The sequence below is a fragment of the Lygodium microphyllum genome, chromosome 16, assembly GCF_053477565.2.
Source record: "Lygodium microphyllum isolate KBCC chromosome 16, Lygodium_microphyllum_v1.1.10, whole genome shotgun sequence".
Lineage (NCBI taxonomy): Eukaryota > Viridiplantae > Streptophyta > Polypodiopsida > Schizaeales > Lygodiaceae > Lygodium > Lygodium microphyllum.
Window position 1 is genome coordinate 55,068,183 of NC_141150.1, and position 22,149 is coordinate 55,090,331.

General features: G+C 40.8%; 1 long non-coding RNA gene across 1 annotated transcript; it reads right to left on the reverse strand.

Annotated features, from left to right (window-relative positions):
• Positions 1 to 13,513: 13,513 nt before the first annotated feature.
• LOC148022845 (uncharacterized) lies at positions 13,514 to 20,981 on the reverse strand. Its single transcript, XR_015693552.1, has 2 exons — positions 20,787 to 20,981; positions 13,514 to 20,613 (listed from the first exon to the last, which is right to left on the reverse strand). It is a non-coding gene; the product is annotated as an uncharacterized LOC148022845 (long non-coding RNA).
• Positions 20,982 to 22,149: the final 1,168 nt, after the last annotated feature.

Here is a 22,149-nt window from a genome sequence, read left to right on the forward strand (position 1 = left end):
AGGAGAGATCGGAGATGTATTTGGTGTGATAGTACGGAGCATCAGCATTGCAGGGATTGTGACTCTTTCCAGGATGCAAGGAGGCAGAATTTGGTATATTGGGGGCAAGATGGTAAGATTTGGTTGACAGAGACAGGAGCTCCACTTGCTACCAACTTTGGTAAAGGTGGAATGAAGAAGTTAGTGGAGGACATGGCTGCGCGTACTTCTTATGTGATAGCTAGAGGTGATGCTTCTGCATATGGAGCACAGATTGAGAAGGGATCAGAGACTCAGTCCGCACTATGGACTTATGCTATGGAGACTGCAAACAAGGGGAAAATTCAGCAAACTGTTTTGACTAGTGCAGGCTCTAGCATCAGATCAGAGACAGGTTGGGACTCGCCTGTTGACAGGTACTCTATTTATGCTTATTTGGCTAAATCTCATGGTGCAGATGTACTTGTTGAGGAGAAACGTAAGAGGGATGAAGAAAATCCAAGTGCAGCTAAGAAGACTAGAGGGGGTGAGTTTGTTTCTCCACCTAATGCAGGACCGTCTTCAAGATCAGTGCCAGATCGACAGATGGAGGATGCTCAAAAGAGAGAAAAGAGGCAAGAGCCTAGAGAGAGAAAGCAGCCAGGATTTAGATTGATGTCCGATATTGAGACATCTACAGACATGAAGAAGATCTTTAATGATAAGATACTTGGCAGTGAGGTGACTTTCACTATTTCTGAGATTTTGGGCATCTCAAAAAGAGAGTTTCAGGATCAGTTTTAGGAGGTCCTGAAGAGGAAAAGACATGCATTGGCTACCACTGACACACAGGGAGTTTTGATTGGAGAGTTGGATGAGGATGATGATGAGGTTATGGTTGATAATGCTTCTGTTTTGCCGCAGGTAGAGAAGAGGGTTCAGCCTATGCATTATGCTGAAATTGATGAGCCTGTTTTGATACCGCGTAGTCACTTTTCGCGGAGCCATTGGGCTAGGGCAACTACAGAGACGATGGTAAAGGTTGGAGAAAAACAGGTGCCTTATGTTGCATTGGTTGATCATGGTTCAGAGATTAATCTCATAGTTCGTGGAGTTTATGAGAGTAACAGATGGCCTATGGATGTAGAGCATGGGTGGCGTATGAGAGCTGCCAATAATACTGCAGGTGATTTATATGCTGCTTGCCCTAGTGTCAGGGTTTCTATTGGTGATGTAGAGGAGGATTTTCATTTCTTTGTGCAGGATTCATGCTCTTATCCCATAATTCTTGGACAGCCATTCATTACAGAGATGCGCATGGAAACAAAGGTCATGGATGATGGATCTGCTTATGCACGGATTCGCAGTAAAGATGGTATGAGAGCAGTTCAGTTTATGACTGTATGTGTGAACCATGTTAGAAACAGAGATACTCTCAGAGATGCACCCTTGCCCACTGTGAGGGATTCGGGTTTTCATTAGGTACCGCCGTTTCGCGAGACGACGGTGGTACAGAGGAGAGGAGATTGGAGTTCTCGCCTCCTGGCAGCAGTGTTTTCTCCTCCGGTTATGTTGGGATTTCAGCAAACAGTTTAATGAGTTATCAGAAGACTTCTAGGTTTCCTAGAGCTGCCAGGCAGTATATATGCAGGAAGGAGAAAAATTTGAAAAATGCAGGAATTTTGGAGGATGATGAGCACATAGATGGGATGTATGACAGTGTGATTTGTGCAGATACGATGACAGAGATGGGAGATATGCTGAAAACTGATATGCTGAATTGTCATTGTAATGTATTAGTGCAATCCCTGGACATGTTTCATGAAATTGCAGATTTTGTGTCACAAATTGAGTCAGAGGCTGAGGAAACTCAGCAAAGAGTGTTGAGTGCTGAAGAAATTCAGCAAACAGAGTTTCCAGCTGGTTATGATCAGCTTTCAGAGAGACAGAGGGCTGAAAAATTTCAGCCAACAGAGTTTACTGCTGAAATATTTCAGCATTCAGAGTTTGGGGCTGTTTCTATACAGTCCATAGAGCAGAGGGCTGAGAACATTCAGCCATTGGAGTGTAGAATTGCTGATTTACAGCAAGGTTTATGTAATGCAGAAGAGCATAATGAAGCCAGGGTTGACACGAAATACAAAACTGTGGATAAGAAGGTGAAGCCGGTTGCTGTACCGCTTCCATCTGACAGTGATTAGCAAATAGAGAGGGCTGCTAAACAGCAGATTTTGAGGAATCCGGAGCATATTGGTCATAAATTTTCAGCAGAGACACTTGCTGAATTGAAAATTGGAAATGGTGATTTCTTGTTACCCATGGAGAAGCAATGCTTTCAGGAGATGCTTGAGCGTCATGGAAGGGGATTTGCTTTTGTCCCACATGAGATTGGATGTGTGAATCCTGATGTTGTTGCTCTTATGGTCATTTTTACTATTCCTCATATCCCATGGAATCTCCGACCTATTCCAGTGCCTAAAGCACACTTGCCAAAGCTGATTGATTTATTGAATGAGAAAATCAGGATGGGAATCCTTGAGCCTTCATCTGCACCATACTCAAACAGGTGGTTTACAGTTCCAAAGAAGAATGGTACTCTTCGATTTATTTAGGACATGCAGCCAGTGAACAAAGTTACTATCAGGAATGTTGGTATAGGTCCAGTTGTGGATGAGTTTGCAGAGGCATTTGCTGGACGTGCCATCTATTCTTTGGGTGATTTGTATTCAGGATATGATCAGTTTCAGCTGGCTTTGGAAAGCAGGGACATAACCACCATGAGAACTCCTATTGGGCTTGTCAGGATGTGTACCTTGCCTCAAGGTGCCACTAATTCTGTTGCACATATGATGAATGCCATGCATAAGGTCCTTCGTGATTACATACCTCAGCTTACTATGCCTTTCTTGGATGATGTGCCCATTAAGGGGTGTGCAGAAGAAGAGAAGAATGAGAGCCTAAATGAGCAGGGATGCAGATACTTTGTGGCTGATCATATTTCAGCATGTGAGAAGATTTTGGCCAGGTTAGAAGAAGTGAACTTGACACTTTCAGGGCAAAAATCTGTTTTTGGAGTGAATGAGGTTGTCATTGTTGGGCATATGTGTGGATATTATGGCAGGAAACCCTCACCTGATAAGGTGAATGCTATAGGCAAGATTGCAGAGTATTGTTCTACTACTTCAGAGGTACGGAGATTCATTGGTGCTTGTGTGTTTTATATGATTTGGATACCTCATTTTGCACACATAGCAGATTGTTTGTATCAGCTACTTCGAAAGGGGCAGAAATTTTATTGGGATGAGAGTCACACTAGAGCCATGCGGAAATTGAAGAAGTTATTGCAGAATGCTCCTACTCTCAGGAAAGCGGATTATAATTGTGATAGGCCTATTGTATTGACAGTTGACACTAGTCCAATTGGCATAGGTTGGGCTGTGGGTCAAGATGATGCAGATGGAAATAGGTATGCTATTCGGTTTGGGGCGAAAGTCCTAAACGAGAGACAGAGGAGATATCCGCAAATCAAGAGGGAGTTATTGGGGATTGTCACGGCTCTCAAATGTGACAAGGAGTACTTTATTGGAGCTTCAGTTGTGGTAGAGACAGATTGCTTGCCATTGATTGGTATTATCACGAGTTGCTCTACTCCGGATATAGCCATGTTGAGATGGATTGCATACATTAAGTCATTAAATCCGGAATTTAAACACATAGCAGGGAAGGATAATCCAGTGGTAGATATGTTGTCTAGAGCCAGATATGATGATGAGGAGACTCTACTTGCAGAAGAGGATGATGCAGAAATTTCAGCCACTATGGCTGATCATGTTTGTCATGTCTATGATATTGTGGCTTTCATAGAAGAACTTTATGTTGGAGATTGGTTGCAGATTGGCAGGTACCTTAGTACACTAAGCAAAAGAGATGAATGGACAGATGAAGAGTTCAAGAAGATCAGAAGGAAAGCTTATGGTTATTTTCTCAAGGACGGATTTCTTTGGAAGCATCCGAAGAAAAGAGGCGGATTACCTTTGCGGGTTGTCTGCGATAGAGAGACACAGTTACAGGTGATGAAGGAGTTTCATGAGAGTCCTTGGGCTGGTCATAGAGGAGTATGGGCTACTTATGAGAAAATCAAGGAGAAATATTGGTGGAAAGGCATGTATAGAGATGTTTCTCACTTTGTTGAGACTTGCAGAGACTGCCAGATGTATTCAGTAGTGCGTCATCGAGATGAGCTTCATCCGACCTATCCACTATGCATTCATTATAAGTGGGTAGTTGATTTGGTTACCATGCCTATGGGTCTATGGCAGATGAGGTACATTGTTTTGGCTAGAGAGGATCTTACTAATCATGTTGAGGGCAGATCTTTGAGAACAAAGACCACTAGTGCAATGTGTAAGTTCTTATTGGAGGAAATTTTCTGTAGGTATGGCTGTGTGGGTAAGATCACTGCGGATCGTGGTGAATTGGATGCAGATGAAGCTAGGGAGTTTTTCTCTCAGCTAGGAATCAAATTGGCTCTAACCACAGCATACAATCCATAGGGAAATGGAAAGAGTGAAAGAGGGCATCCGCCGATAGTGAAAGCATTAGCCAAAGCATGCAGAGGACGGATTGGAGAATGGCCGAGACTTCTACCATTTGCTTTGTGGGCTGATCGTATGACTCATAGTGTTACCACAGGATATATGCATGCAGAGTTGATGTATGGTCAGAAACCTGTTATGCCGATTGAGACTTGTGCTTTGACTTGGTCAGTTTTACCTTGGCAGGAGGATTTGACGAGAGAGGAGGAACAAGGACAGGTTTGACAGCAGGCATCGCTTGCGGCCTAGAGCAATAGAAGAGGGAGATTGGGTATTGGTCTTTGATAGCAGCCTTGAAAATCAGCATACTGCACTTCGGAAGATGGTGAAAAGATGGTTTGGGCCATACATAGTCAGACATGTCTTTGATAATGCAACATATGAGCTGACAGAATTGGATGGAACAGTGCTTAGAGTGCCTATTGCTGGAAAAAGAATCAATATTTTCAAGAAAAGAGATGATGAGGATTATGCATTGGAAGAATTTTCAAGAGAAGAGCAACGACAAGAAACTCCAATGGAAGAGACAGATGATATAGCTGATAATCTTGTTGATCTACCGGAAATGCATAACGAAGAGATTGATTTGTTTGTGGATCTTGATGATAATGATCATGGGTAGTTGGCCCATCCGGAGGATGCGCAGGATTAGAGAGGGTGGATGTCGTATTGCTGCGCATTCGAGGTGTGAAAACCACCCGAAAGTTGTGTGTGCGATTTAATACTTTATGCATACTTAGTTGTTGTGATTACATTTATTCTCTGCGTATGAGTATAGATGCTCACATGAAGGGCTTCACTTCAGATGTTTTTGTTAATAGCACACTTATTAATATTTATGGTAAATGTGGCAGCATTTTAGAAGCAGAGAGCATGTTTGATGGGCTGTTTGATCAGGACATTGTCGTGGCATGGAATGAGATGATCTCATTACACTCTCAACTGGGGTTTTAAGAGGTCAGAAAGGCCCCTGTTGGGGTTGGTTTGTGCCTTGCGGTTGCTATTGGTGCTCCAGCTGCAGCAGGTGTGTATAGTATTTTGAGTCCTTTAGGGAAAGACTTCCAAATCCATGAAGAAAATGAACTTCACATTCAGGAAACAGGATTTACCCAGCAAGAGAAGCTTGAACATACACCATCATTAAGGATCATATGGGCTCCCAAGATTTGCTGTGGTGAAGTTTCTTTTATGTCAAGAGATGGTGCTCTTGTTCAGGATCCAGAATGGCAACGGGCACTCTTAAATTGTTGTAATGATCCACCAGTTGCAGTCTTGTCAGTGCTGTGTCCATTCTGTGTTTTTGGGTGGAATATGGAGAGGCTGGGATTTGGGAATCGTTATGTCCATATAGTGACATTTATAATTCTATGTACTGCTCCATATTGGATTTTTAACCTAGCAGCTATCAACATTGACAATGTACAGGTTTGGAAAGGTCTTGGAATTGCAGATTACCTACACAAACATGGTGCTTTGGGAAGTCATATCTCACTGATTATATGCAATGGTTGTTCTGTGCTCCATGTGCACTTTGTCAAGAACTTGGAGGACCCGGGATTGATGGATCTGGCATACGATATTTTTGGATAAGGAATCAGAAGGCAGAAAAAGAGGGAGTAAACGACGGAAAAAAGCGGGGGGGAGAAAGCGCTGGAAGGCAGAGGGAGTGCAAAAGTCTTTTGGCAAGAGAGAGGATTGGGGGGAAAAACGGTGAAGATCAACTGTGGAGAAAAAACACGGAGAGTATTGGGGCAAAGGCGCGCAGAATTCTGGGAAGGCACAATATTACAGGAATCATCGAATTCTGTAGGCGCTTGCTCGCTGATGTTGGATTTAATAATGGTGAAGAGTACGACAGACATTGCGATCTCTCTGGAGACAGGCACCAGTGTTTGAATCAAGTGCCGTGAAATTACAGAATTCCGTTGCGATGGCCTGCCTCTAAAAATGCTCTGGGGAAACGGAAAAGGATGTCATTGATTAGGGAGGAAGCTTGGGCTGCACACGCTGATAGGCATGCAAAATTGAGACTGCTTGAATTGATCCTGTGAAAACAAAAACTACAGCAGCTGCTGCAATAGAGTTACCAGCTCTATCATCCCTCCCTAAGATTGCTCCATCCGAGCATAATCTCAGGTATGCTGGCGTATTCGGCAACTTTCGAAAGTTAATTGAGGAGGAAGGAGAGCAGCTCTTCGACATGTGATAATTTGGGTTGTCATCAGTCTTTGGCCTATTGCCAGACGCTTACTGTGTCATGTGTCCGTGATAACATCTGACCGTAAAGAGGCGCATATGTATTAGATCACCAACAGTGGATAGTTTTATGAGATTCGAAGCATCATTGAATTGTGCTCTTTGAGGGCATCCAAGAGCTTGGAAATATTTGTCTGTGTTTCGCTTTCCGTCTCAGCTATCAGAGTGTTTGGAGTGCTTTAGTTGGCCTAGATATTGGACATCTTTGATTGCCTGGAAAGAATGGAAACACACCTTCTCTGCTTCCCAGACAACTAATGGCTGCTGCAGGCATCGAGAGCGCCTTGAATGCTTGATACTTGGCTGTGTTCTTGAGGTGCTCATTCTCCAGACTGCAAGGCAACAAAAGATGATCTGGCAGAGTATTACCTCAACAGAAGTGGTTTCCAGTGCCTTGATTTAAAAGTAACAAGGTTGATTTCCATAGCTAGGCAAAAATTTATCAGCGAAATTGTGAATGACGCATTTTAGCTATGTAAATTCAAGCAAGCTGGAACAGCATAGAAAAACGAGATAAACAACTGAAGGAGAAGCACTTTGTTTTGACAATTGAAGACTTGACATTAGCACTTCAAGAGTATGGTGTCAATATTAAGCAGCAGGATTATTATGCAGACAGTACTGTGGAAGGGCAGACAGACTGTAAGCAATCTGAATCTTTGGATATAGACCTGCAGAAACTATTGTTGTACCCAGCAGACTTTACTTTCAGTTCGAAAGAACCTTCTTTATTCTAAGCATTGGGATGCATATCTGAAGATCATACAGCTTGATAAGTTTAAAGGTCTGTAGACAAACTCCTCAGAGACATGTGCTAATGCTGTAGAAGCTCTTCCAGCAGGGTCTTGATTGTCACAGTCAGCACTTGTAGCTAAACTGTCAATGCCTAGTTTTATTGGGAAGCTATTCCATCATGCTTTTAAGAATCCAGATTCCAAATCTACTCTAATACATTCTTTGACTATATGCATATCGTTACTGGATCCAAAGAAGTATGTGCTGGTTGGAAAAGGACAACATATTCTTGATTCCTTACCATCACCCATAAGTCCCGATCTTATCGAGGGAAAGTTGTAGAGGCTAGAACAATGATGAAAGATGAAGAGTTAATGGATTTGCTATTTTCCTTCCTGGATTCAAAGAGGTCGCTCGAGTTTCTTCTTCTTGAACCTTGTATTTGCTATTGGCAGAAATAAAACAGAGTCTTGACATTATTTTCTCATCTTGATTATTCACCTGTTCGATCTTTTATCCTGAAATTTATCAAGATCTTCTGAAGACGCGACTTTGTTTTCACAAATCCTTCGACAGCGTGTTCAAAGGTCAAAGGAGAGAATGGTTTAGTGGGAGAAGAGAGCTATTGCTAACTATCATGAATTTGATTTAGCAAGCTCTCTTTGTGAGGTTAAGCTAGATGTAAATCTCCTGCAGTGGTTGATCAAGTTATCCCGAGGAGTGCAGAAAGAGTTTAAGAAGATTCTTTGCACCGGTATATCATTGAGCACTTGGGAATAGCTCAAGTGGGAAATGATTGGTTTGAACACGCTGAAAAGCATCGCCCAAGGATAGCAACAATATACATTGACGCCCAAGGATAGCTCAAGTGGGAAATGATTGGTTCGAACACGCTGAAAAGCATCACCCAAGGATAGAAATAACATAATTGACGCCATATTAGTAGAATATGCTATTGTGGACACAAAATCCTCCGTCAACATCATGAGTTTAAAATTGATGGAAATATTAGGGATTGAAATCCAAAAGGATGCCTCTATGACTCTCCAAATGGTTGATGAGAGTTTAAGGCAACCTGAAGGTTGCAATACTAAAGTCCACATAACTGTCGCTAATATAGAATGTATTTTGGACTTTAGGGTTATCAGGTTCGTAGGTCGGCCTAGCTATCAAGTATTGCTAGGTAGGCCATGGATCTTACATGGGGACAGTCAGGTTGATATACGCACTGGTCGGTTGAATTTTGATAGAGGTGCCAAATATGTAGTAGTAGATGCCTACTCTAAATCTCCTCAAATTGAGAGAGTTTCTTTATCCTCTACAAAGTTAAATATATTAGAGGATCCTTCTGCTAGTGAGACATCATCAAGTGACGAATCCAAAGAGAGGTCCACTATAAAGAATATCTATCAGGTGACTTTGAATGAACGGATAGAGACTCAAGATAGGATAAGAGATGCAGATGTAATTTTGGAACTTGGAACAATGAATTGTTCACAACCAATAAAATTAGGGTCCATGCTGAGCTTGGAAGAAAGGGAGGACCATGTGCCCTTGATTCAAGAATTCTGCGATATCTTTGCTTGAGCTGAGAGGTATTGCTGCCAGCTTGGCTATTCATACTATTCCCTTAAAGGAAGGTAGTCATCCTGTGTGTCCAAAAGTAAGGCATATGCCTTTCGAACTAAGGGACAGGCGATTCAAGGAATTGAAAAATTTATGGAAAGTTCGCATGATATTTCTGGTACAACACATAGAGTGGTGTTCACTAGTCATTATTAGGAAGAATAATAATAATCAAATTTGGCTTGTGTAGATCTCAAAGAGCTTAATAAGCAGATGGTTAAGGATAACTATCCGTTACCATTCATTCATCAGATTTTAGATTAATTAGAGGGTAGGAAAATCTATTCATTTATGTATTACTTTGCTAGATACAACCAAATGGCTATTGCAAAGGAAGATAAGCTGAAAATGATATTTATCGTTGTCTTCATCTTAGTATCTTTGTGTATAACGTGATGGCCTTTGGGTTATGCAATGCTCTTGGTTCTTGGCAAAGAACAGTTGATAAGACTTTTGGTGACATCTCCCTAAAGGAATCAAAAGATTTCATCGATGATCTGGGAGTAGCCACCATAAGGGATAGACAGTTGATGATTTTAAGGAAATGTTTTGAGTGTTGCAGACAGTTTTGTACTGTTTTTAATCCATGAAAGGCATCTTTGGGGTGCCCTATCGGCTGTTACATATTAGGCCATATGGTTAGCTCAGTGGTAATCACGAGATGGACTCTGAAAAGATAAAGGTCATAATTGCTGTGAGCCCGCCATACACTCCAAAAGAAGTACATAGCTTTCTATCATCAGTGTGATACTATCAAAGATTTATCAATGCATTGGCAGAAAGAACATTGCCATTGACAAACTTGTTATCGTTTAACTATCTATTTAATTGGATAATATCGTTTAACTATCTATTTAATTGATGAACTTGCTCTATCAAAGTCTGAGAAGAGAAAGAGCAAGAGGCAAGCACTATACTTTTTTATTATAGCAGGTGTCTTGTATCTCATAGGTGTGGATGAGGTTTATCATCGATGTGTAGTACCTAAGGATGTATCATTTATTCTTGAGGAATGCTATGATTCAACATGGGGAGAACATTTTTCTTGATGGCTTACTACCCAGAAAGCTCTATGCACTATTGGTAGCCATCAATTTTCCATGATGCTTTCAATTATGTTAAGCATTGTGATGTCTATCAAAGACAAGATGCTAGGGAGAATTGTAAGCAGCTCTAGTGAATCTTATTTTGGTTTTGTTACCCTTTGAAAAATGGAGTATCAATTTTCTTGCACCAATATGCCCTTCATCAACTATGCGGAAGCGTTATATCATTGTGGTGGCAGACTACTTTTCAAAGTAGTTTGAACTCAAGTAACGATGAAGGATAATGCTAAGGAGACAACTGGTTTTATTATAAAGTAAATTGTTTGCCATTTTGGTCCACCTCAAGAGTTAGTGTCTAACCAAGGGACACACTTTTCGAATAAGGTTATAGTAGCCTTAATGGAAGTTTTGAAGATTAAACATAATAAAACCACCCCATATAATCCATAAGTAAATGATCAAGTTGAGAGTACAAATAAATAGCTTGTAGGGATCTTATCTAAGGTAGTGTCTAAAAAGTAAGCGAGATTGGGACAAGAAATTGTATATAGCAGTTTGGGCTTACAATATGACATTTAAGAGAGCTACATGCAATACCCCATTCACTACAAGGATATGGAGGCATAGCGACGGCCAAAACTTGAGCGCGTTATTTTGCGTGCATACACGAAAGAGAGAGCAAAAGGGAGAGCGAACATCTTGCATTTGAGAGGGAGAGGGAGAGAAAGAGAGAAAGATGGAGAAAGAAGGCTTCTCATCGCCACCGCCATCATTCATGAAGAAGAGAAGGAGATGTACGGAGGGCGAAGAGGAGCCGCCGTCGTGAAGAAGAGCCGCCAAACCCTTCTTCGAGCCTTTACGGTGAGTGCATTGTCCATTCTTGCTTTGCTTTTGTGTTTTCTCTCTCTCTTTTACTTGTTTTTGGTTCGTGTGTATTGAGAGAGGGAGGAAATGAGAGACAAAGAGAGGGAGAGGGAGAGGGAGGGAGAGGAAATGAGAGAGGGAGAGGGAGAGGGAGAGGGAGAGGGAGAGGGAGAGAGGAAAACATTAAACATAATAGGGAAAGAGAGAAAGAGAGAAAGAGAGGGAGAGGGAGAGGGAGAGAGGAAAACATTAAACATAATAGGGAAAGAGAGAAAGAGAGAAAGAGAGGGAGAGGGAGAGGAAGGGAGAGAGAAAGAGAGGGAGAGAGAGAGGGAGGGAGAGGAAATGAGAGAGGGAGAGGAAGAGAGAAAAAAATTAAACACAATAGGAAAAGGGAGAAAGAGAGGGAGAGGGAGAGGGAGAGGGAGGGAGATAGGAAATGAGAGAGGGAGAGGAAGAGAGAAAAAACATTAAACATAATAGGGAAAGAGAGAAAGGGAGAGAGAGGAAATGAGAGAGGGAGAGGAAGGAAAAAACATTAAACATAATAGGAAAAGAGAGAAAGAGAGGGAGAGGGAAAGGGAGGAGAGGAACTGAGAGAGGGAGAGGAAGAGAGAAAAGGAAATGAGAGAGGGAGAGGAGAGAGAAAAAACATTAAACACAATAGGGAAAGAGAGAAAGAGAGGGTGAGGAAGGGAGAAGAAATGAGAGAGGGAGAGGAGAGAGAAAAAGAAAGAAAAAACATTAAACATAATAGGGAAAGAGAGAAAGAGAGGGAGAGGGTGAGGGAGGGAGAGAAAATGAGAGAGGAAGAGGAGAGAGAAAAACATTAAGCATAATAGGGAAAGAGAAAAACAGAGGGTGAGGGTGAGGGAGGGAGAAGAAATGAGAGAGGGAGAGGAAGAGAGAAAAGGAAATGAGAGAGGGAGAGGAGAGAAAAAAAATGAGAGAATGAGAGGAGAGAGAAAAATAGAGAAAAAACATTAAACATAATAAGAAAAGAGAGAAAGAGAGGGAGAGGAAATGAGAGAGGGAGAGGAAGAGAGAAAAGGAAATGAGAGAGGGAGAGGAAGAGAGAAAATGAAATGAGAGAGAAAAGGAAATGAGAGAGGGAGAGGAGAGAGAAAAAACATTAAACATAATAGGGAAAGAGAGAAAGAGAGGGAGAGGGTGAGGGAGGGAGAGGAGAGAGAAAAAGAGAGAAAAAACATTAAACATAATAGGGAAAGAGAGAAAGAGAGGGAGCGGGTGAGGGAGGGAGAGGAAATGAGAGAAGGAGAGAAAGAGAGAAAAGAAAATGAGAGAGGGAGAGGAGAGAGAAAAAAACATTAAACATAATAGGGAAAGAGAGAAAGAGAGGGAGAGAGAGAGGGAGGGAGAGGAAATGAGAGAGGGAGAGGAAGAGATAAGGAAAGAAAGAATGAGAGAGAGAGGGAGAAAACATTAAACATAATAAGGAAAGAGAGAAAGAGTGGGAGAGGGAGAGGGAGGGAGAGAGAGGAGGGAGAGGTTGTTGTTTTCTTGTTTGTTGTTGTAGTAGTAGTAGCAGTTTTTTTCTTTTATTCTTTATTGTTGTTGTTTTTTCTTTTTTTTTCATTATTTTCTTGTTTATTGTAGTGGTAGTGGAAGTGGTAGTCGTGATCGTAGTCGTGGTTGTGGTGGTAGTAGTAGTAGTAGTAGTACATATACAAGAAGATTGGGTGTGGCTGGCAAATGTTCTATCCAGGGAGGTGACGTCTCGTCCCAAGGAGGAGTGCACCCTTTACAGACAATTAGAAGAGTTTGTGGGCATGTGATGGATGGAGTGCCTGAGCCAATCCACCACTTGAAAGGTACTACCCAATCTATACCATCAATACTAGAGAAGATAGGCAGCCTTCCAGACCTACCTACAATCTTGGATCTTGAGATGGAGGCAATGATTGATGCATTGATTCCCATGGATGTCGAGACTTTTGATTCGTGTGCAAGCAAAATATGAGTGGAGTGATGCAAGTGTGACCGAGTTGTTCAGGTACCTTGTATGTACGCTTCGTTGATTTCTTTTTGGCACTATCATTAAAAATATTTGTGATTTTTCAAGGTATTTTATGATTTTTTTCAAGTTACTAAAATATCATATATTACCACATGCAAATACCATGCCTGAGTCTCGTGATGATGCACAACATGTTTTATGAAAGCTTGGCATGGACTATAATAGCATCCATGCATGTATCAACGATTGCATACTATTCCGAGAAGAATACGAGACTATGAAGACATGTCCAAAGTGTGGTCATCACAGGTATCGATAGGACTTGCAAGGGTAAACCATCCCTCAAAAAGTTCTTAGACATTTTTCACTTATCCCCTGCATAAACCACATGTTTCATACGTCCGGCATGGCGAGCTTGACAATGTGGCATACACACAATAGGTCCACAGATGGAGTTCAATGAATATCAGTAGATTCACGCGCATGGAGCCACATTGACTCTACCTTCCCAGGCTTTGCCTGAGAGCCAAGGAATTTTCGGCTCGGTCTTGCAATAGATGGCGTGAACCCATTCGGTCTGTGCTCAACTTCTTACAGTGTGTGGCTTATAGTCCTTGTCAACTACAATATCTCTCCATGGCTTTCTATGAAGAAAGGACATCTCATCCTTAGCTTACTCGTCCCTGACCACTACAAAGTCAAAAATATGGACAAATTCTCCAAGACGTTGGAGTCAGTAGCGCGAGGCAGTGAGGGCACGACTAGAGGCCGGAGTGGTCCATCATCTTGGGAGTGGCTACCACAAGACATATCTGGAGGACTTTGCAAGTTTTTCTTTTGTTTTGCTTGCTTATTTTTTTGCAATATCCTTTGTACTGATAATCATGTTTCTAACAGTTAGTATTTTTTTCTTTTGCAGCACTCCATTACAAATTGCGATCTGACCGGCCTTGAGACTCGATATGCAGAGAGGCATGGTCTCACTACATTGATCGACTGATTGTATACACGTGGCGGCCCTGTAAGTCACTCATATTTCTTGTCCATAGTTACCATGTTTAATTAGAATGCACTATTGTATAGTGGACTGATGTGTAGTTGTTTCTTTTTTTGCAAAGTCTGTTTGATGCTCCTTTGCAGCGGGATGAGATTTCGGATGGCAAGGATGTAGAGCTCTCCCTTGGATCCCTAGAGCTCACACACCCTTCTTTTTTGGTTGCTTGATCTGTATACACATTTTCTATGTATTAGTTACACAGTGCAGAAACTATTTTGTATGGCCCAAATAAAGCATATAGTGCTATATGTCGCAGGGCAGCTTGCTGCCTTGCCACAAATTTTATTTCCCTGTTACCGTTGCTATTAGCATCGCAAATTTACCTGCATGTGTCGTTATTAGCGTCGTTATTAGCATCACAAAGCATTGTTATCAACGTCGTTATTTGAATTGGTATCAGCGTCGCATTTGCGATGCTGATACTGACGCAAATAGCAATGCTGATAACGGCGGTAATATCGACTGTTCTATGGCGTCACCAATAACGACACTTTTTGTGACGACAGGGGAAAACTTCTTTATTTACATTTTTGTCACTTTTAACATCGGTAAAAGGCCTATATCTTGTAGTGATTCAAGCTAGTATATAGGAAAGAGTGTGTCTTACCATTGGAAATAGAGCTGCCCATTGTGCAATTTGCTCTCAATCATTCGTTGGGTGAGACAGAAGCATTGCGAGAAATATTTATATCTCTTGCACATCTTGATGAAATTTGATTACAGGATCTATTACTATAATGATGTACTATAATGCTTGTCATGAGCTATTTCTTGGTAAACTAGAATCCAAATGGGATGGGCCATATAAAATTATATGTATAGGAAAGAATGACTGTACAACCCTTTTAGCAGACTTACATGGAGTAGAGTATAAAAATAAGTTAAACTTTAATAAATTGAAGCCTTACTACGTGTAAGGCTTGATGTTGGGCTTGGTGCCTATATAGGTCTTTGAGGATTTAGCTTTAGCTTGCAGTAGGTACCAAGACAATCAGATGGGAAGAATCATTCCTTACCTTGACCATTCATATTTAGAGTAGTGCTACCACCAAGGTCCAATGATCTGGTGGAGTAAAGGTTATTAGGTTATTAAGTGGAAAGAAAGATCTTTCACATGGGATATTAAAGTCTAGTGCCACCATTGTCAAAGGACTCTTACGCATGTTCCTATCAAGTTCAACAAGGAAGGAGGGATTGTACTTGTTACACATCTCCTCTTTCAATTCAACTTTAATTATCATAAGTACGAGTGAGCTCATTAGTATGGAGTGGCCTATCAATGAAGATTGGGTCTATACTTTTTATTTTGATGGAGCTTCGAGAGGGAATTCTAAGCATGTGAGTGTTAGTGTGGTCATTAAAGATCCATGGCATAGAGTTATTTTGAAAATGGGAGCATATCTTAGAATTTCTTTTATAAATAACATGGCAGAATACAAGGCCTTAATCATAGGATTGAATGCATCTTGACATGGTGGTATCTGTTAGTTATTGGTAAAAGGTGACTTGTAGTTAGTGATCAATCAATTGAATGGGATCTATAGTGTGAGGGATCCTATTTTGTGGATGCACCACCATGCAGCCTTGGATATGATGCATATTTTTTAGGTAATGACTTGCTAGCTTATTCCCCGATTGTGGAATCTCTTTGTAGATTCCCTGGCCAATTATGCTTTTATTGAGGATATCTTTTTCAATTGTGGTGTTAGCTTGCTCTTACAATTGCCTCCTAGTATCAACTCAAAGCTACTTTGGGGATTTCTTGCTAACATGTCCTATTTTGGTTACCGTTGGTTAGTATGGATTATGAATTAGGTGTGTTGATCATCTTCCCATTCTATCATGGATGCATACGATCATTTATTATCATATTTGTTAGACGCCCCCTTGCTATTTATACAAGGGGATTTGCCAATAACCTGATGTACTTGTGTAGGGCAAGAGGAGCCCTCAACCTTGGTCTTATGCTTTAGTAGAGTTATGTCAGGACCAAGGGTTTGTTTCAGTAGTACGTTATTGAATGGTCGTTCTTTCATGATTTATTTCAATAGGCCAAGACGGCCAATTATTCTATAGTGAAGTGCTATATTTCATTAGACCAAGAGGGCCATGTGTCTATCTAGTGCAGGTGTGGTTAATGGTTTTGTTTTAGTGCTATGCTATACACATTCAATGGAACCTAGGGGAGCCTCTTATTGCGCAAAAGCTTCTTGTGGCCAAGTCTAGGTGATATTTTTCCTTTACAAGTACTTTCTCTCTGTGCTAAATGTGTTTATATACTTGTGTGGGATTTTTCTTTTCTTAGGGATCGGCAATCAAGGCATGAAGTCCCAGGCTTAGGTTAGGTGTTTTAAAAAATTTTGGGCTTCAACCCGGATACACAAAATTTTTCAAATCTCGAATCAGTCATGCTAGACGAGAAGAAACTAAAGCTAGGCACCTAAAAGGCCAAAATTTGTCCAACATTCAAGTGGGCATGGCCTTTGGGGCCCAAAAAAAGGGCCTGATTAGAAAATTTTAATTGAGGGGGGGATCCATTTCTTAATGGTCATTGAGGAGAAACAATGCCCCCCTCTCTCATGATGGTTCTTGAAAGAGGTGATGGCAGGCTAAGAACAAGTACACTATCTAATCATACTCAGAGACTCCCTAAATGTTTTTCTCTTCATTGCCGCCTTTCACGCATTAAATGGTTGCCTCGATGGAGATCTCAGAATTTAGAATTTGTCTCTCCTCTCTCCTCTTGATGCATGTTTCCATGGTTTAATCTATGAGAGAAAGGGGTGGGCTGATTTGAGAAATTTTGATTGTGGGAGGTGATGCTGAGACATAATGGAGTGTAGATCAATATTTGGAGGAGCATTAACAACTATTTACCGAGCATCAATGGCCTTCTAAATATGAGATACATGTGAGATAAAGCACGATTTTATGAGTAATTGATAAATTTCATTGCTTTATGATAGATCTTGATTGCAAATGGTTGAAAATGATTGCTCTTGATTGCCAATGATCCATTTTATAAGAAGCATTACGAAAATCAGCAAAGATTAGTTGTCTATTGATTTTTTCGTAAACCTGCAAAACCCAAAACTTATGGTTTTAGGATAAATCATGGATTTTGGAGGTTTTGATGTGTCAATGGTGTCATCATGGGATGAAATGAGGGATAAAAATAATTCTCAGTAATTTTAATCAAATCACATAAAAACCATCTAAACGCATAACTCGAAGTAAAATGGAGCAGCAAAAAGAGATTGAAAAAGCCATACATGAGCATAACACATACATGAGCATGTTATGGAGGATGCATCTCAAGAGAAGAAACAAGAAGGGAAGAAAAGGGGCAAGCACCCCGGTTATAGGTTACAATTTGATCTTGAGATAGCTACAAAACTTAAAAAGGTATTGGAAGATCACATACTTGGCAATAGAGTGGAATTCACACTTGGTGAAGTTCTTGGAATCGTGAAGCGTGAATTTCATGATGCAAGCATTGATATGCTGAAACGAAAAAGACAGTTTGATACTGAAGTTTCGCAAGCATTGATGTAGGTTGAGAAAGACAAGAGAAACAACTTTAGAGGGAATATGATGATGCATATCATGTTGATTTAGAGTAGGTTGATGTTGAAAATGGGTTAAATGGGAGTGTAGATAGCAAGCTTGTGTGGCTGAAATTGGTTTTATGGGTAGTAGTAAGCATAGAGAGGGATGTCCATAAACAAGTACATGAATAAGAAGATGCTCATTTTATTCCAAGCACTCATTATTCAGGAACACATCGGGCTCGTACTATAACAAAGACAATTGTTAAAGTGGGAGAAAGAGAGATGCCTTCCATAGCTCTCTTGGATCATGGTTTCAAAATCAATGTTATGGCACGCAACTTGTATGAAAATGGAGGTTTGTTGATTAATATAGATATGGAATGGCGCATGCGAGTAGCAAACAATTCATCACGAGATCTTTATGTGGCTTATTCGAATGTGCTTGTGACTATCGGAGATGTTAGGGATGAATATCATTTTTTGTGCAGGACTCATGTAGTTATCCGGTGATTTTGGGACAGCCCTACATTTCAGAATCAAGGCAAATAGCCTTGGATGATGGTTCTTCATATGCTCAGGTTTAGAGTAAAGACAATACAAAGGCGGTATAGTTTCTTGGTGTTTGTGTGAATCATCCCTGCAGTCAAGATAGGCTGCGGGATAATCCCATGCCAGGTAATGCACGAGAGTTTAAGGGTTTGTAAATAGCATTGTTGTAAGTGGAGGCTATGGTAGTGCCTCTAGGAAGATATAGTGCAATTACAGGGTATATGCTTGCTGAATTAATGTATGGAAAATAGCCAATCATTCCTATTGAGGAGACTATTGGTACTTGGAGTGTTCTACCATCATGTGAAGAGGGTTTGAATAGAGAAGAGTTGTTGATCCTACACATTAGATAGTTAGAAAGAAAGCCTAAAGACATTGAGACAGCCATGAAAAAGCTGAATACTACAAGGATCAATAATAATAAGAGGTTTGACAAGCAACACAAACTTCGACCATGAGCTATATAAGAAGGGTACTGGGTGTTGGTTTATGACAATAGCTTGGAAAATCAACATAGTGCTAGTCGAAAGATGGCAAAGCCGTGGTTTGATCCATATGTGGTAAGATTTGTTTTTGACAATGGCTAGAAAACGTATCAAGCTCTTTAAGTATCGAAAGTCTTCAGCATATGCGTTGAAGGAGTTGGATACTGAGCATGAACATGAGAATATGGAAGAAGAAGAGGTAGAAGATGAAGACATTGACATGGTAGATGATACTTCTTCTGACACTCCAGATCCATAAGACTTTGGAACATGCCGAAGGATGTGCAAGTTAAGAGGGTGTGGATGCCGTACTGCTACATGGACAAAGTGTGAAAAACTCTAGAGTATCGTTCTTCAGCTTTCTTATCGATCTAGAGAGTTAATGCCATAGTAGTCATTAGTGTCAATGTCCCTAGTATGGATAGTTCACAAATACTAGATTTTTGGATAAGTTTAGCCTATTTTGGATATTATTTCTTGTAAATATACAAAAGTTGTAGCCAACTTCTAGAATAGGATAATATGTTTTTTTTTAAAAAAAATCAAATGGCTTTTAGTCTTTTTTGGAAAATTTTATGCAAAAAGAAGGATTGGCGAAATCGTGCGATGTGAGATCGCAGTTTACAGGCAGTAAACAACACTCTGAACTCGGAGGAAAAGAAGGAGTGATCTGGGAGAATTCTGAACATATGTCCTACTAATTTACCCCCCCTTCGGAGGCAATGGAAGCATCAGATTGGGTATCTGAGCAATAGAGAAGAAGCTATTGTTTGATGCACGTTGTTGGTCTACAAGGGATTTATCTTCTCAAGATGCAGAAATAAATTGGCACGCTTCTTCTCTATGAGTATTCTTCTACATCTCCTATTTCTTCGAACCCCTTCTCCTTCATCAATTGCTCTCCCTAAATCTCCCTTCACCCTACTGTCTCTTAACCTCATGGTAGACTTTGGACCCCAAACGCTCCAACAACGGGTGGACAAAGCCATCTTTGTATTAGTTTTTTTGAAATTAAAGAAGTTTCAATTCCTCTCATATATCTTGTGTATTCTCTACTCCTCAGTCAAATTTTGTTTATTGTATTGTGTAACTTTTACATGCATGTGAAACAAAAGTGATCGAATTGCCTTATGTGCACAAGAGCTCATTTTGAGATACTCTCTACTTAATATGGCAGTGGAAAATCCACATGGCTCATTATAAAGAAATATCAAAGGCCAAATGAGCTTTCCAACTATGCATTGTAACCTTTCGTAACCCTTTTCTTTCAATGAAGGTTTGGATGGTCATGTGCCAATGTCTCTCCGTTCTCTCTTTCTTGTGATGTAGACATCATCACAATATAGCTATTTTATACGCATGAGAACCTTTCAGAACGCTCTTCTTTCAACGAAGGTTTGGATGACCATGTGTTAGTATCTCCCCCTTCCCTCTCTCTCATGTATAACCTTCCCTCTCTCTCATGTATAACCGTCACAGTATAGCTATTTTTAGACTCTTTTTATGCAAGAGCAAGCTACAAGTGAGAACTACTAATATTCAAGAGAACAGTACGGTAATTTTAGTCTGCAGGAGCAACGTCGTCCCACAAATCACAAGCCAGCCATATATTTATATTATTCCCTTGTGGTGATTACGTTTGAGGAGAGACAAATGTACGAAACGATGAACGATTCTTATCCTTATTGTGATAGTAGCTATTGCAGGTCCTCCTTTACGCTGATGATCAGCATCAAGGGCTCAGTTGCAACGTGCGATGATGTCTCCATCGTGGGAGTGAAAGGCGCATCCGGTGGCGTGAGGATATGCGTTTTTGAGGAAGCAGCAGTTGCCGCACGCAGCGCTCAAATGGGCAGGTCCCGTGCTGGTGCATGTGGTGTATGCCACGCCGCTCCGGCAGTACTGAGGGCACGCTGAGAAAGAGGGCACGACGTCGCCGTCGCCAGCATGCAGAAACGATCGGCGTGTGTTAATCAATATGAACAAGCGAGGAGGGGAATAAGAAGAGCCCTATCAATAGTCAATTAGTGCAGGTGGATCAGAGGTTAAGGCACAATAATTAGCTGGTTAATAAGTCGAAGCTCACCTGAGGCGGCGGAGGACGCCACTGCAGCAAAGTAAAAAACGAGGAGCAGCTCGGCCATCAACGCGACCTTCTGCTGCTGCCAGCTCCTCCTCGAGTGTTGTAGCATCCCGTGCGCCATCTCCTTCATCCAGCCTACAATCGCCAGTTTTAACAATGTGCAAAGACTATGGTCGCCGCACGTTGCAGCTGCGTGCTTGAGTGCGGCTCCTCCTTTATAGAAAGTCGGGAGGGACGCACGTGCTTTTGCCACTGAAAATAGTGCGTCACTTGGCTCAAGATTTCAAATGCGAGATCAATTGTACCCAATATGTAAAAAAAGAGAACTAAAGTTAACAACACTACAAAAAAAAATTGTTTTTTCCTCTTTCAAAACTTACAATAACATCGAAAGTCAAAATAGTACTCATGGAAACATTTTTAAATGTAGGAGATCGAGGTGGCTCAATAAGATAAGATCAACATATAGATGTGGCATGTCTCATGGATTGAAGTTAAGTATATAAAGAATGAAATGTCTTCAACTTGTTGACAAAGTGCCATGAGATCTGATTTTCTATTTGACATATTGTCTCTTTGCCAAAAATTGTCAATCTTGCATGTGTATATTAGCAAGTTTCATGGGTTAAATGTGAATATGTAAAAGATGAAAGTCTCAATTTGTTAACCAATTACCAAAATGCCTACTTTTGTGGCCTTTTGTTGACCAATTGTCTCAAGCTTGCAAATAGTCAATGTTGTAGGTGTAAGTGGTTGCATCTAAGTATGTAAATAATCAAAAGTATTGACATGATGTCTAATTCTAAATCATTGACCAATTGACTTTTGTCTTACAACTTGTCAATGTTGTTGCTAGTATATCCTAATAGCACTCCGTGTAAATTTGGCATGCAAGGAATGCAAACCCACTTCAACGGATGCCAACCCGGTTCATAAAAGTTGCATGCTATTTCACGGAGCTATTGTAAAGCAACACTATGAAGAAAGCAAAGTTACACTTCCCTTCTTTTTTCGAACCATGCAAGAATACTAGGCCAATTTGCAAGAGCTTCATACCATGTTGTAGAGAGCAACACTATGAAGGAAGTGAAGTTGCTATGTGGTTCATTCCCTTGCTTCTTCTTTCCCCATGCATTGATTTTAGGATTTTCTCTTCTACTCTTTTTTTCTCTCTCAATTTTCCCTTCTTGCATTTCTCTCTCAACCTTTTTCTTTCCCATCCCTATGTCACCTATTCTCTCTCTCTCTCTCTCTCTCTCTCACGAAAAATAGTCATCCATGTCCTATTATTCCACTTGCTTGTTGCCAAAATGGTATCTCAGCTCCTTATGTGCCTCATAATCCATATTCATCATCACAAGGAATT